General features: G+C 40.4%; 1 protein-coding gene across 15 annotated transcripts in view; it reads left to right on the forward strand.

Annotated features, from left to right (window-relative positions):
- PTPRS (protein tyrosine phosphatase receptor type S) overlaps positions 1-14,555 on the forward strand; it is a 784,683-nt gene that overhangs the window by 343,208 nt on the left and 426,920 nt on the right. The window lies entirely within an intron of this gene.

Below are 14,555 nucleotides of genomic sequence, written 5' to 3' on the forward strand. Positions count from 1 at the left end.
GTTGGTTTTCCCCCAAATTTCACATTTTTAAAGGGTTAATAGCAGAAAAGACCCCCCAAAATTTGTAACCCCATCTCTTCTGAGTATGGAGGTTCCCCATAAGTGGACCTGAAGTGCACTGTGGACCAACTACAATGCTCAGAAGAGAAGGAGTCATATTTGGCTTTTTGAGAGCAAATTTTGCCCGGGGGGCATGTTGCATTTAGGAAGCCCCTATGGTGCCAGGACAGCAAAAAAAAAACACATGGCATACCATTTTGGAAACTAGACCCCTTGAGGAATGTAACAAGGGCTAAAGTCAGCCTTAATACCCCACAGGTGTTTCACGACTTTTGCATATGTAAAAAAAATATATTTTTTTTTTCACTAAAATGTAGGTGTTTCACGACTTTTGCATATGTAAAAAAAAAAATTTCACCAAAATGTTGGTTTCCCCCCAAATTTCACATTTTTGCAAGGGTTAATAGCAGAAAAGACCCCCCAAAATTTGTAACCCCATCTCTTCTGAGTATGGAGGTACCCCATAAGTGGACCTGAAGTGCACTGCGGGCGAACTACAATGCTCAGAAGAGAAGGCGTCAAATTTTGCTTTTTGAGAGCAAATTTTGCTTTTTGAGAGCAAATTTTGCTTTTTGAGAGCAAATTTTGCTTGGGGGGGCATGTCGCATTTAGGAAGCCCCTATGGTGCCAGGACAGCAGAAAAAAACCCACATGGCATACTATTTTGGAAACTAGACCCCTCACAGAATGTAATGAGGGGTACAGTGAGCATTTACCCCCCACTGGTGTCTGACAAATCTTTGGAACAGTGGGCTTTGCAAAATTTTTCATTTTCACGGACCACTGTTCCAAAGATCCGTCAGACACCTGTGGAGTGTAAATTCTCACTGCACCCCTTATTACATTCCGTGAGGGGTGTAGTTTCCAAAATGGGGTCACATGTGGGTGTGTTTGTTTTTTTGCGTTTGTCAGAACCGCTGTAACAATCAGCCACCCCTGTGCAAATCACCTCAAATGTACATGGCGCACTCTCCCTTCTGGGCCTTGTTGTGTGCCCCCAGAGCACTTTGCGCCCACATATGGGGTATCTCCGTACTCGGGAGAAATTGCGTTACAAATTTTGGGGGTCTTTTTTCCCTTTTACCTCTTGTGAAAATGAAAAGTATAGGGCAACACCAGCATGTTAGTGTAAAAATGTTTATTTTTTTACACTAACATGCTGGTGTAGACCCCAACTGTTCCTTTTCATAAGGGGTAAAAGGAGAAAAAGCCCCCCAAAATTTGTTAGGCAATTTCTCCCGAGTACGGCGATACCCCATATGTGACCCTATTCTGTTGCCTTGAAATACGACAGGGCTCCAAAGTGAGAGCACCATGCGCATTTGAGGCCTGAATTAGGGACTTGCATAGGGGTGGACATAGGGGTATTCTATGCCAGTGATTCCCAAACAGGGTGCCTCCAGCTGTTGCTAAACTCCCAGCATGCTTGGACAGTCAATTGCTGTCCAGAAATGCTGGGAGTTTTTGTTTTGCAACAGCTGGAGTCTCCATCTTAGAAACACTGCCGTACAATAAGTTTTTCATTTTTATTGGGGAGGGGTGGGGGGGCAGTGTACGTGTGTATATGTAGTGTTTTACTCTTTATTTTGTGTTAGTGTAGTGTTTTTAGGTTACATTCACACTGACGGCGGATTACACTCAGTCTCCCGCTAGGAGTTTGAGCTGCGGCGGAAAATTTGCTGCAGCTCAAATTTGTAGTGGGGAACTCGCTGTAATCTGCCGCCAGTGTGAATGTAGCCTGTACATTCACATGGGAGGGGGGGGAGGTCAAAACTACAACTCCCAGCATGCACTGACAGACCATGCATGCTGGGAGTTGTAGTTTTGCAACAGCTGGAGGCACACTGGCTGGAAAACCTTGAGTTAGGTTCTATGACCTAACTCAGTATTTTCCAACCAGTGTGCCTCCAGCTGTTGCAAAACTACAACTCCCAGCATGTACTGATTGCGGAAGGGCATGCTGGGAGATGTAGTTATGCAATGGCTGGAGGCACGCAAGTACAACTCCCAGCATGCCAAGACAGCCTTATGCTGTTCCTGAATGCTGGGAGTTGTAGTTTTGCAAGGTTTAGAGGGGTTCAGGTTGTAAATCACTGTCCAGTGGTCTCAAAACTGTGGCCCTCCAGATGTTGCAAAACTACAACTCGCAGCATGCCCAGACAGCAAACTGCTGTCTGGGCATGCTGAGAGTTGTAGTTTTGCAACATCTGGAGGGCTACTGTTTGAGACCACTTAGTGATCTACAACCTGAACCCCTCTAAATATTGCAAAACTACAAGTCCCAGCATGCCCACACAGCAAACAGCTGTCTGGGCATGCTGGGAGTTGTAGTTTTGCAACATCTGGAGGGCCACGGTTTAGAGACCACTGTAAACTGTGGCCCTCCGGATGTTGCTAGGCAACAACTCACCTAGCAGGACCCGGAAGTATTGCTGCCGCCGCCGCCGCACGTGGGGGAGGATCGCGAACGGGGATCCGGGATCCAGGTAAGGGACCTTCGGCGCCGACCTTCCCTGGACGGTTTCCCCGTTTTGCCCGGACACTGATAGGTGGGCAAAGCGGCGGAACCGAACTTTAACCGAACTATAAGTAGATAACTAATACAGATAAAGCAAGTCCTTACATATAAAAGTAAGAAAGATCTGCTGGAAGCTGTAAATCACCGTCTATGTAGAGGACAGGAGCTTCTTAAGGATCCTGTACAGTACACGCAAGGTGTCGTGCGGTAATAACTCAATTATGAATTATGGTCATAAAAAATATGAATTATGAAAAAATAACTAATGTTCATTCGGATATAATTATTTCACCATTTCTTATCTCAACCCCCTTTCTCTGTCTTATCTAAACAGCCATAAATATTTAAAGAGACAAAAAGTATTCTACTCCCTGACTGGCACTTAAATAGGAGAACTTTATAATACACTATGGTCTATTTAGAACATACAGAAAATGGCTGAAATCATGCTATTAAACATATTAAACATAGTGATTCATTTTTAGGATGTATAACTAGCATGACAAAGGTCCTAAAAAAGTAAAATGGAGCCACCTCTACTTGGTGTCCAAAGGAGCAGCTAACTGTGGCATTGTTTACGAGTACTGTACCTCCCTGTACTGTAGGGAAGTGCTACCAGACAGCCAGTCAGTGTATATGCTTCAGTAATCTGTTTTTTTCCCCAATGAATGCTTATTATAACTTGTCAGTTCTTCCAGCCATTGACACGTTTCGTAGATCTGGACTGTCTGTAACATTGTATGTTGAGTATGGTTTCAAGTTACAATGGTCCAGAAAAGACCATTGCATGTTGAAACTATTGTATGTTGGAGCCATAATAAGTTGAGGGATCACTGTATGCTACTTTAACCCCTAAGGACTCAGACAATTTTAATTTTATGTTTTTGTTTTTTCCTCCTCGCCTTAAAAAAATCATAACTCTTTTTTATTTTCATCCACAGACTAGTATCAGGGCCGTTGTAATGCCATCACTCACTTTACCATAAAATGTATGGCGCAACCAAAAAAATACTATTTGTGTGGGGAAATTAAAAAGAAAATGTTGCAAATTTTGGAAGGTTTCGTTTTCACGCTGTACAATTTACTGTAAAAATGACATGTGCTTATACCAAATATGTGTATAAAATATTTTTTTTACACTCTTTGGGGGTGAAATAGGGAAAATTTCCCATTTTCCCTATTTCATCCCCAAAAAGTGTAAAAAAAAAATATTTTATACACATATTTGGTATAAATACGTCATTTTTACAGTGAATTGTACAGCGTGAAAACGAAACCTTCCAAAATTTGCAACATTTTCTTTTTATTTCCGTTTTTATTGGGGGAGGGTTTTTTTTTTTTTTTTTTAAACTTTTTAACTTTTTTTACTTTTCTTTTTACACATTAATAGTCCCCATAGGAGACTATTTATAGCAATCATTCGATTGCTAATACTGTTCAGTGCTATACATAGGACATAGCACTGATCAGTGTTATCGGCTATCTTCTGCTCTGGTCTGCTCGATCGCAGACCAGAGCAGAAGACCCGTGGAAGGCAACGGAGGCAGGTGAGGGGAACTCTGTCTGCCGCTCTGGATGATAGGATCGCCGCGGCAGCGCTGCGGGCGATCCGATCATCCATTTTAGTGACCGCGATGCTGCAGATGCCGTGATCTGTATTGATCACGGCAACTGAGGGGTTATTGGCGGACATCCGTGCGATCGCGGATGTCCGCGATTTCCGGCTGGTCCCTGGCTGCTATCAGCAGCTGGGACCTGCCACGCTTGACTCAAGCACCGCTCCGATGCTTGCGGTTATGCATAGGATGTAAATGTACGTCCTGGTGCGTTAAGTACCAGCTCACCAGAACGTACATTTATGTCCGGCGTCGTTAAGGGATTAATATAGTAGTACATTTTTATTGATACTTGCATAATTTCTTAGGGAAGAATTCCAAGATTTCATGAAAATTTTTAAAATATAGCATTTTTCTAACTTAGAAACTCTCTGCCTGTTAGGAAAATGGACATGCCTAATAAATTATGTGTTGATTCACATATGCAATATATCTACTTTATGTTGGCATCATAAAGTTGACATGTTGTTAGAGGGCTTCAAAATCTGAATTTTTCAGGGGCCAGTTCAGTTTGAAGTGGATTTGATTGGCCTTTCTGTGAGAAATCCCCCATAAATGACCCCATTATAGAAACTGCACCCCTCAAAGTATTCAAAATGACATTTAGAAAGTTTGTTAACCCTTAGGTGTTTTACAGGAACCGCAGCAAAGTGGAAGAGAAAACTCAAAATCTAAATTTTATGCAGTAACATGTTCTTGTAGCCCCATTTTTTTTACAAGGGGTATAAGGAGGAAATACATTTGTAACCCAATTTCTCGAGTATAGAAATACCTCATATGTGGATGTAAAGTACTCTGTGGGTGCACTACAAGGCTCAGAAGGGAAGGAGCAACTTTGGTTTTTGAAAGAGAGAATTTTGCTGAAATGGCTTTTGGGGGGCATGTCGCATTTAGGAAGCCCCCATGGTGCCAGAACAGCAAAAAAAAAACAAAAAAAAACGGCACACTATTTGGGACACTACATTACACAAAGAACGTAACAAGGGTTACAGTGAGCCTTAATGCCCCACAGGTGTTTGATGAATTTTCGTTGAAGTTGGACGTGAAAATGAAAAATTAGATTTTTTTTTCTGTACAATGCTGGTGTTACCCCAAATTTTGCATTTTCACAAGGGGTAATAGGGGAAAAAGCCCCCCAAAATGTATAACCCCATCTCTTCTGAGTATGGAAATACCCCATATGTGAATATAAAGTGCTCTACGAGCTCACTACAAAGCTCAGAAGAGATGGAGCAAAATTTGGCTTTTGAAGATAGAATTTAGCTGAAATGGTTTTTAGGGGGCATTTAGGAAGCCCCCATAGTGGCAGTACAGCAAAAAAAAAAAACCCACATGGCACACTACTTGGGAAACTACACTTCTCAAGGAATGTAACAAGGGGTACAGTGAGCCCTAACTACCCACAGGTATTTGACAACTTTTTGTTAAAATTGGATGTGAAAATGAAAATGTTTATTTTTTTCTTCACTAAAATGCTGGTGTTACCCCAATTTTTTTTTTTTTTTACAAGGGGTAATAGGATAAAAAGCCCCCACTAAATGTTTTAATCCCATTACTCCTGAGTATGGAAATACCCCATATGTATACATAAAGTGCTCTGCGGGCACACAACAGGGTGCATGACAGAAGGAGCGCCATTGGCTTTTGAAGAGAGAATTTGGCTGGAATTGAAATCAAGGGCCATGTGCGTTTACAAAGCCCCCATGGTGTCAGAACAGTGAACCCCCCCACATGTTACCCCATTTTGGAAAATACACACCTCACGGAATGTAACGGAATGTGCAGTGGACATTTACACCCCACTGGCATTTGGCAGATTTGTGGAACAATGGGCTGTGCAAATGAAACATTACAAGGGTACTCCGCTGGAAAAATGTATTTCTTTTTTTTCTTTTTTTAATGAACTGGTGCCAGAAAGTTAAACAAATTTGTAAATGACTTCTATTAAAAAATCTTAAAGCGCAACTTTCATGAGTTTTAACCCCCATAAACCAGCCCCAGCTTGACAAAGTTGTTAGAAATAACAGTTAAATCATACCTTTTGCTGCTTTCTAGCAGCTTTAATGATGCTAAAAAATGCTTTTAATGATAGTCAGCAACAGTCGGATAGGCGTGGCTATGCCCACAGCCGCCACGCCTATCCCCTGTATGTCAGTGCTGGGGACGCTGTGTGATTGGTCCACAGGTCCTCGCACTGAGAGCCCTTATTACTGTACTGTACTGTAGAAGAATAAACGGCGCCCGTTCATCTATGCACTCCGGTGCAGTCAGCACTTACAGCAAGCACTAGCTCTCTTTCTGCTAGTACTTGCTCCCTATAGCCCAATGCACGGCAGTAATACTGTTGCTGCATTATCAGTTTGACTTTCTGTCATCAGGTGATACAAAAAAAAAATATATATATATATATATATATTTCCTGTGGAGTACCCCTTTAATTTTTCATTTTCACAGACCACTGTTCCAAAAATCTGTCAGACCCCTGTGGGGTGTAAATGCTCACTGCACCACTTGTTACATTCCTTGAGGGGTGTAGTTTCCAAAATGGGGTCACATATGTGTTTGTTTTTTTGCGTTTATGCTGCACGGCCGCGGGGATCAGATCAACCAAGATAGCGGACAGAGGTCTCTTCACCTGCCTCCGTCCGTCCTCCTGGCGTCTTTGTCTGGAAAGCCGAACAGAGAAGTAGATCGCCAATATTACTGATCAGTGCTAAGCCTATGCATAGCATTAAACAGTATTAGCAATCTAATGATTTACTAAAAATAACCCCCTATGGGAACATAAAAAGTGTAAGATAAATGTGAAAAGGAAAGTTTGAAAAAAGGTGAAAAAGCCCATCCCCTAATAAAAAAAATGTATTGCCCCTTTTCCCAATTTAACTAATAAAAAGCATAATAAAATCATGAATAAACATATTTATGTCCGAACGATCAAAGTAAAATGTTAATGATCCCATGGGAAAAAAGGCAGAATTTGCTGCTTTATGCCCACATCAAATCCCAGAAAAATAAAATAAGAAGTGATCAAAAGTCACAAAATTGGCAAAATTGGTACTGATTGAAACTACAGATCACGGCACAAAAATGAGCCCTCATACAGCCCCATATACGTAAAAATTAGAGAGCTAGGAGGGTGATAGGGTGACAATAGGGTGGTTTAAAACATACTAATTTTGTTTAAAAAAAATTTTTTTGTAGGACCCCTTGAGGACTTTTTTGCACTTTTGGTTTTCCACTTCACCTTCAAAAAATCATAACTCTTTCAATTTTCCACCTACAGACCCATATGGGGCTTCTTTTTTGCACCACCAATTTTACTTTGTAATAACATTAATAATTTCCCCACAAAATCTATGGTGAAACGAAAATATTTATGGGACAAAATTGAAAAAAAAAAACGCCATTTTATATCTTTTGGGAGCTTCCGATTCAACGTAGAGCACTTTTCAGTAAACACCTGGGGGGAGATTTATGAAAATCTGTCCAGAGAAAAAGTTGCTAAGTTGCCCATAGCAACCAATCAGATCACTTCTTTCATTTTTGAAAAGGCCTGAGAAATGAAAGAAGCGATCCGATTGGTTGCTATAGGCAACTCAGCAACTTTTCCTCTGGACAGGTTTTGATAAATTCCCCCCCCCGATCTTTATTCTGTAGGTCCATATAATTAAAATTATACCCAATACATATATGTTTTATTTTAACTTCTTCTAAGAAATTATAACTTTCTGTACGCAAATTTGGATGTCCTCTTCAGTCCCCTATAACTTTTTTTTTCCCCGTATACAGGGATGTATGAGGACGAATTTTTTGCGCCATGATCTGTAGTTTTTATCAGTACTATTTTGTTTTGATGAGACTTTTGATCGCTTTCTGTACATTTTTTTAGGGGACATAAAGTGACCAAAAATATGCAATTCTGGACTTTGTTATGTTTTTACGTATACGCAGTTTAATTAATGTTACATTTTTATAGTTCTGTCATTTACACACGCGTTAATACCACATATGTTTATTATACAAAACAACGAATAGCATCCAGGCACTGCAGAGCAATGGAGTAGCCGTAGGAGCAGGTATGGAGCATGACTGCTATAACAAGGACACCTGTTGCTATATGGTGGGAGAGTGTGTGGTGCGGCTTCAACCCAGCGAGAGCCGGTTAATACGAGACTTGCATAAACAACAACGAAGAAATGTAGAATGAATCGCACTCACCACAAATGTTCCCAAGAACAACGATCCTTTAATGCATGGATGGTAATAGCAAAGTGTTACAGGAAGATAATTTCTCCCCGCTTGATGGAAATTATCTTCCTGTAACACTTTGCTATTACCATCCATGCATTAAAGGATCGTTGTTCTTGGGAACATTTGTGGTGAGTGCGATTCATTCTACATTTCTTTGTTGTTGTCCACATATGTTTATTTTTGTTTACATATTAGTTTTTGTTTTTTATGGGAAAAGGGGGGGGGGGTGATTCACACTTTTATTAGGCAAAGGGTTTTATTTATAAAGTTTTTTTTTTTGTTAGTTTTTTTTACTTTTTATACACAATTTTTTGCATACACTGTTTAATGCTATGCCATAGTGTTATCAGTGTTATTGGTGCTCGATTTCTCCAGCCTGTGAGCATCGGACCACCGATCAGATGGTGAGGATGCAGTAAAGGGCCCTTTGCCGTCCCCTTAGCTGATCGGGACACCGCCCTTCATCCTTAAGTGGTTAAAGTAATACAATAATAAAAAAAAGTGTGTAAACATGGGTATCATTTTAATCGTATTGACCCACAGAATAAATATAACATGCCATTTTTGCCATAAAGTATACTGTGTAAAAAACAAAACCTCCAAAATTTGCAAAATTACATTTTCTTTTTACTTTCCCCAGAAAAGAATATTTTTTGGTTACGCTGTACACGTTATGGTAAAATAAGAGGTGTTATCACAAAGTGCAATTGGTCACGCAAGAAAACAAGCCCTCATATGGGTCTGTGGATGGAAAAATGAAAATGTTATGAATTTTAGAAAGAAAAACAAAGCCACTACATGTGGAGTATCACTGGCACCAATGAATGGGGGGAGGGGTTAGGCACCACTTACCAATACAGGTTGTGTACCCGCATACACAACAATGGGAAGCATTTGTAGAGGAAGCACATTCCTGTCTGCAGCTTTCCTGAGATGTGCATATGCCATGGAATAGAGCAGGACTTCAAAGGGTTCAGGAATTTTACGATGCTGACCAGGATAAAGATCGCAGGACGCAGCTTAGCATTGTTGTTATTAAAAGCGGCCAGTGGATGATCCTGTGTCCCACGTTCTTTATTCTGGTCAGCGCCATAAGATTCCTGAACCTCTTAAAGTCCTGCTCTATTCCATGGTATATGAATTTTAGAAGGCAAGGAAGCAAAAAGGAAAATGCAAAAATGAAGCTGTCTTTGTCCTTAATCACCTTAAGGACTGAGCCCTTATTTGCAATTCTGTCACCACTGTCACTTTATGCATTAATAACTCTGGGATGCTTTTACCGATTATTCTGATTCCAAGATAGTTTTTTCGTGACATATTCTACTTTAACATTGAAGATCGAAAAAAATAGTTGCACTCACCACGTTTTGAATGTTGAAGTAAAGCAGGTTTTATTCATGCGCAGGTTTTATTCATGCGTGCTGTACATACAGGTAGAGAGGAAGGGATGAGGGAGCAGACATGAGCTCCGTGGAGCTGATCAAGAGCGATGAACCTTTTCGCAGGAAGTCTGCTTGTTCACGCGGCCTCCGCCGCCTCTTCACTGCCGCAGATCCCGCTGCCGATTCCGCCGCTGCTTACACCGATCCTGCTGGGATCCCCGTTTCCGCTGACATCCTGAACTGCTCCGGTACCCGCCGCCATCTCTCCACCCCCCCCCCCCCCCCCCGCTCTGCCCAACATCCAGGGATTTCAACCCCCCCTGGCGATATGCCGGGATGCTTGCTGAACAATATCAGCAAGCATCCCGGTCCGGTCCCCGCCTGGCGACCGTCAGGGGCCGGAAGAACGCAGGGCGTACCTGTACGCCCTGAGTCCTTAACCCCTTAAGGACCAAGCCCATTTTCACCTTAAGGACCAGACCAATTTTATTTTAGTGTTTTCGTTTTTTCCTCCTCGCCTTCTAAAATCCTTAACTCCTTTATATTTCCATATAAGACCCATATAAGGGCTTGTTTTTTGCATGACCAATTGTACTCTGCAATGAAATCTCTCATTATAGCATAAAATGTACGGCGAACCCCCCCAAAAAATTTTTTAGGGAGGAAATTTAAATGAAAACCACAATTTTGCGCATTTTGGAGGGTTTTGTTTTCACACTATACAATTTATGGTAAAAATTACCCATGTCTAGATACTTTTATATTTTTGTACTTTAAACTTTTTGTACAAGATCAGTAATCTAAAATCGCCCTATTTTGACCACCTATAACTTTTTCATTTTTCCATATATAGGGCAGTATGAGGGCTCATTTTTTGCGCCATCATCTGTACTTTTTATCGATACCACATTTGCATATATAAAACTTTTAGATAATTTTGTATAATTTTTTATTTTTTATAAAATGTGCCAAAAAAAGCTGCATTTTTGGACTTTTTAAATTTTTTACGTTTATGCCATTCACTGTACGGGATAATTAACTTTATATTTTGATATTGCGGACATTTACACACGCGGCGATACCGAATATGTTTATAAAAAAAATTACGCTTTTAAGGGGTAAAATGGGAAAAACTGACAATTTTCATTTTTATTGGGGATGGGGATTTTTCACTTTTTTTTTAACTTTTTATTTTTACATTTTTCAACTTTTATTTTACACTTTTTATGTCCCCATAGGGGACTATCTATAAAAATCCTTTGATTGCTAATACTGTTCAGTGCTATCGGCTATCTCCTGCTCTGGTCTGCTCGATCGCAGACTAGAGCAGAAGACCCCGGGAGACGTCCTGAGCCAGGTGAGGGGACCTCCGGCCACCATGCTGGATGATGGATGATCAAATCGCCGCGGCAGCACTGGGGGCGATCCAATCATCCATTCAAAGTACCGCACTGCCGCAGATGCCGTGATCTGTATTGATCACGGCATCTGAGGGGTTAATGGCTAAGGATAGGGGATAAGTTTCAGATTGCTGGGGCCCCCCGTGATCTCCTGTACTGGGCCCGACTCGCTGGCCAGATGGTGGATGTCGACCATCCCATGAAGCAGCAGCCGACACGCTCCCTCAATACTGCGCTACGGCAGAGCCGGAAATTGCTCAGCCGCCGCTTTGTGCGGTGCTCAACACGCCCCCTTCCCGCGGGCTGCCGAGGCCCCATACAGGAGATTGCGGGGGGCCCCAGCGGTTGGCAACCCCCCCCCCCCCCCCCCCCCCCCGCGATCTGAAACTTATCCCCTATTCTTAGGTAAGGGGATACGTTTTTCAGCACTGGATATCTCCTTTAATACAAAAGTAGCAGCAAAAACATCCCAAATGTTCAGCCATTTTTTAGGCTGAAAATATGGTCCAACAAATCTTTATTGTAGTGTGGTCAGAGCTCAGACTCTGACAGCAAACCTCTACTTTCTCTCCATGTGCTGTTAGTTTCAGTCTCTTTCAGTAGTCAGATGCTGAACTGTCAGAAACTACAGTAGAATGCCATGTGGCAGATCTCTGCAGTGGTGGAGTAACTAAACAAGTCTTTCAATCTTTACACTTGTCAAGAAGCAATTGCAGTAATTTTATGATGGAAATAGTAAGATTTTTTTAGTCTTATCTTTTCTATATAAATACCTTGGTAAATTAAAATGGTAAATTAAAGAGTAGGTAGAAAGCTGAGAGCAATTGTTTTCTGTATATTAACCATTTGCCATGGCATAAGATTTATAAATCATAAATATTTCAGTATTTAAAGCTGAAATTCTTGTATTATGGCCCAGATTTATCTGAAAAGCTGTGGTAAAGTGAAAACTGAGCTGTGGGAAAATCACTCAACTTTTTCTCTCACACGGTTTTATAAATCTGGGCATTTATAAATACAGATATACCGTATATGGAAATTAGAGAGTATTGGTTCTTGTCCTTCTGATCCCCATGTGATCTCCTTCATCGATTAGCATTCAAGATCATGTTGCCATGTGATTCTATAATGGAATAAAGCAGTACTTCCTTCCAGCATTAACCCACCCTGCTATCTGGGCTACGCTGTTTTCGTGGAGTTATCGCTGTAGTCCTTCTTAAGTGTAATATTTAGCAGTCTGGGAATGTGGTATTGGCTACATGGAAAGCCTTATTGCTACATTAATCACCATAGAATCTTATGTGTAAATTTTGGTAATTTTAGTTTAATGGATTGGAATGTTGCTGTTAATGTGGGGATAGATTTCCCTTTATGGCAATAAACCTGAACTTTTTACAGACCAATGCCTTTGTATGAGTTGTTCTTCACTGCATGAGTGGCTGTGGCAGCTGTTATTTTTGTGTCTTGTCTTTTTCACCTCTGAAACTCACCCAGCTATTTTTTAAGGATATTTCACAATCTATGCCACCATGTTTCAAATATTTTTTTTCATAAATTTAGTTCTGTAACACAATGTATAGTTGTATGGATTTTTTTTTCTTTTGAGTGGTCATGAATGCATTTTAGAGATGACTGTAAAATATTAACGTCTTTGCTAATTTTACCCACACTCTGCTTCAGATCCCTAGAACTGGTTTACCATTTAAGACACTGGTGCATATCAATCATTTAAATAATTATTAGAAATTAGTTTCAAGCTTTCCAAGGTTTCATTGGTTGGATGACATCTGGATCATCGAGACACATCTTGACTGGAAAATGCTGGTGTCGCTTGGTACAAACCCCTTTCTGCATCCTTCTTAGGTTTCGGTTTACTCATCACTGTTAACCTTGTGTGTATGTGTTGAGAGGTGAGAGTGTACTGTCCATTTTGTCTGTTCTTTCTTTCAACATCAGCACTATGCTTTTCATGCATGCCATTTTACATCATCCCTAAGACCCCTTTCCCCTTCCATTAGTTTGCTTTATGTGCACTATGCTTCTTTAAGAAAACTTCTTTATCCTTGAGTCTCACTGTAAGCTCTAACAGCATCAAAGTTTAAAGTAAAATCCATTAAACTAAAGGTAAAGTATACTTATATTTTTTTCTGAAGAAGCCTTATTTTAACTCTTAAAGTACCAAGAAGAGAAAAGAGAATACCAAATAGTTAATTTGCATAAGAAATATTGAATCTGAAATAATCTGAAAACCAAATTATAATGTCCAAATGAAATGTCCAAATTCACTGGTACTTTAAGGGTTAAATGCCCAATGAAGCTATTTCTTTGAGTATGGACATGAGCGAGATTGCGGTAAAGGAGAAGAGGTGAGTAAAAAGTGAAGCAACAGAAATTTTTACAGTCTGAGTCAGTTCAAAAGTTTTTTTTATTGGATTCTCCAAGCTCTTATAAATACAGGTTTGCACAAAGTGGGTATGGCCATAAACAGTGAGAATTGGACGTGTAGAGCTAAGCAGAATTGAAGAGTTGTAACATTATGTTGATGTAAGCTGGCTGTAAGGAGTTATAAGATCAGAAAACTTCCAGTGGATTGGTTTTAAAATGATAGTTTTAGCATGTGGTTTTCAATTCAGCAATAATAATACTAATCCATGTTTACCAATTTGAAATATTTATATTTTTCATTTTAGTTATGTGCAATTTTTTTTTTAAACCATTTTAAAATAAATTATTTCATAATAGTGTATGGTATGGGGCAAAAATATTGGTGTATGGTATGGGGCACATTCATTTACACATTATAATTAATTTGATGATTTGAACCAGCCACAGAAGTGTCTGATCTCGTTTTTCCTATCAACCATTGCCAGAAAGACTTAAATAAATATTCATGATGTAAAGGTAGGTAATCAGATGGGACCTAAACAAATTTCTAGTGTTATACAGTATATTCATTTTATGTAGTCATTCGTTTTTCATTTTTATTTTCCATCATTTTCATTTAACAATTACAAAATCTGCTTATGTCTAATGTGACTGTTCCTTTGGTTTTACCCTGATTGGACAGTGTTCAGTGATTTAGGGTATGCTCCCACAACGGATTGTAAACAGAATCTCCGCTTGCAGAATTCCGCAAGCGGAGATTCCATTCTTGCGGCCGCTGATGAAATACTTCGTTGGTAGGACCGCGCGCCACTGCGCCGCCACCATTGACGGCTATGCAGTGTTCACGGACTTCCGTGCAAAGAATGAACATGTTCTTTATTTGCACGGAACAATTTTAGCGGCGGAATTGTCCGCCGCTGAAATTCCGCAGTGTGAACGGGTC

This window comes from Hyla sarda, chromosome 1 (assembly GCF_029499605.1).
Source record: "Hyla sarda isolate aHylSar1 chromosome 1, aHylSar1.hap1, whole genome shotgun sequence".
NCBI classification, from domain to species: domain Eukaryota; kingdom Metazoa; phylum Chordata; class Amphibia; order Anura; family Hylidae; genus Hyla; species Hyla sarda.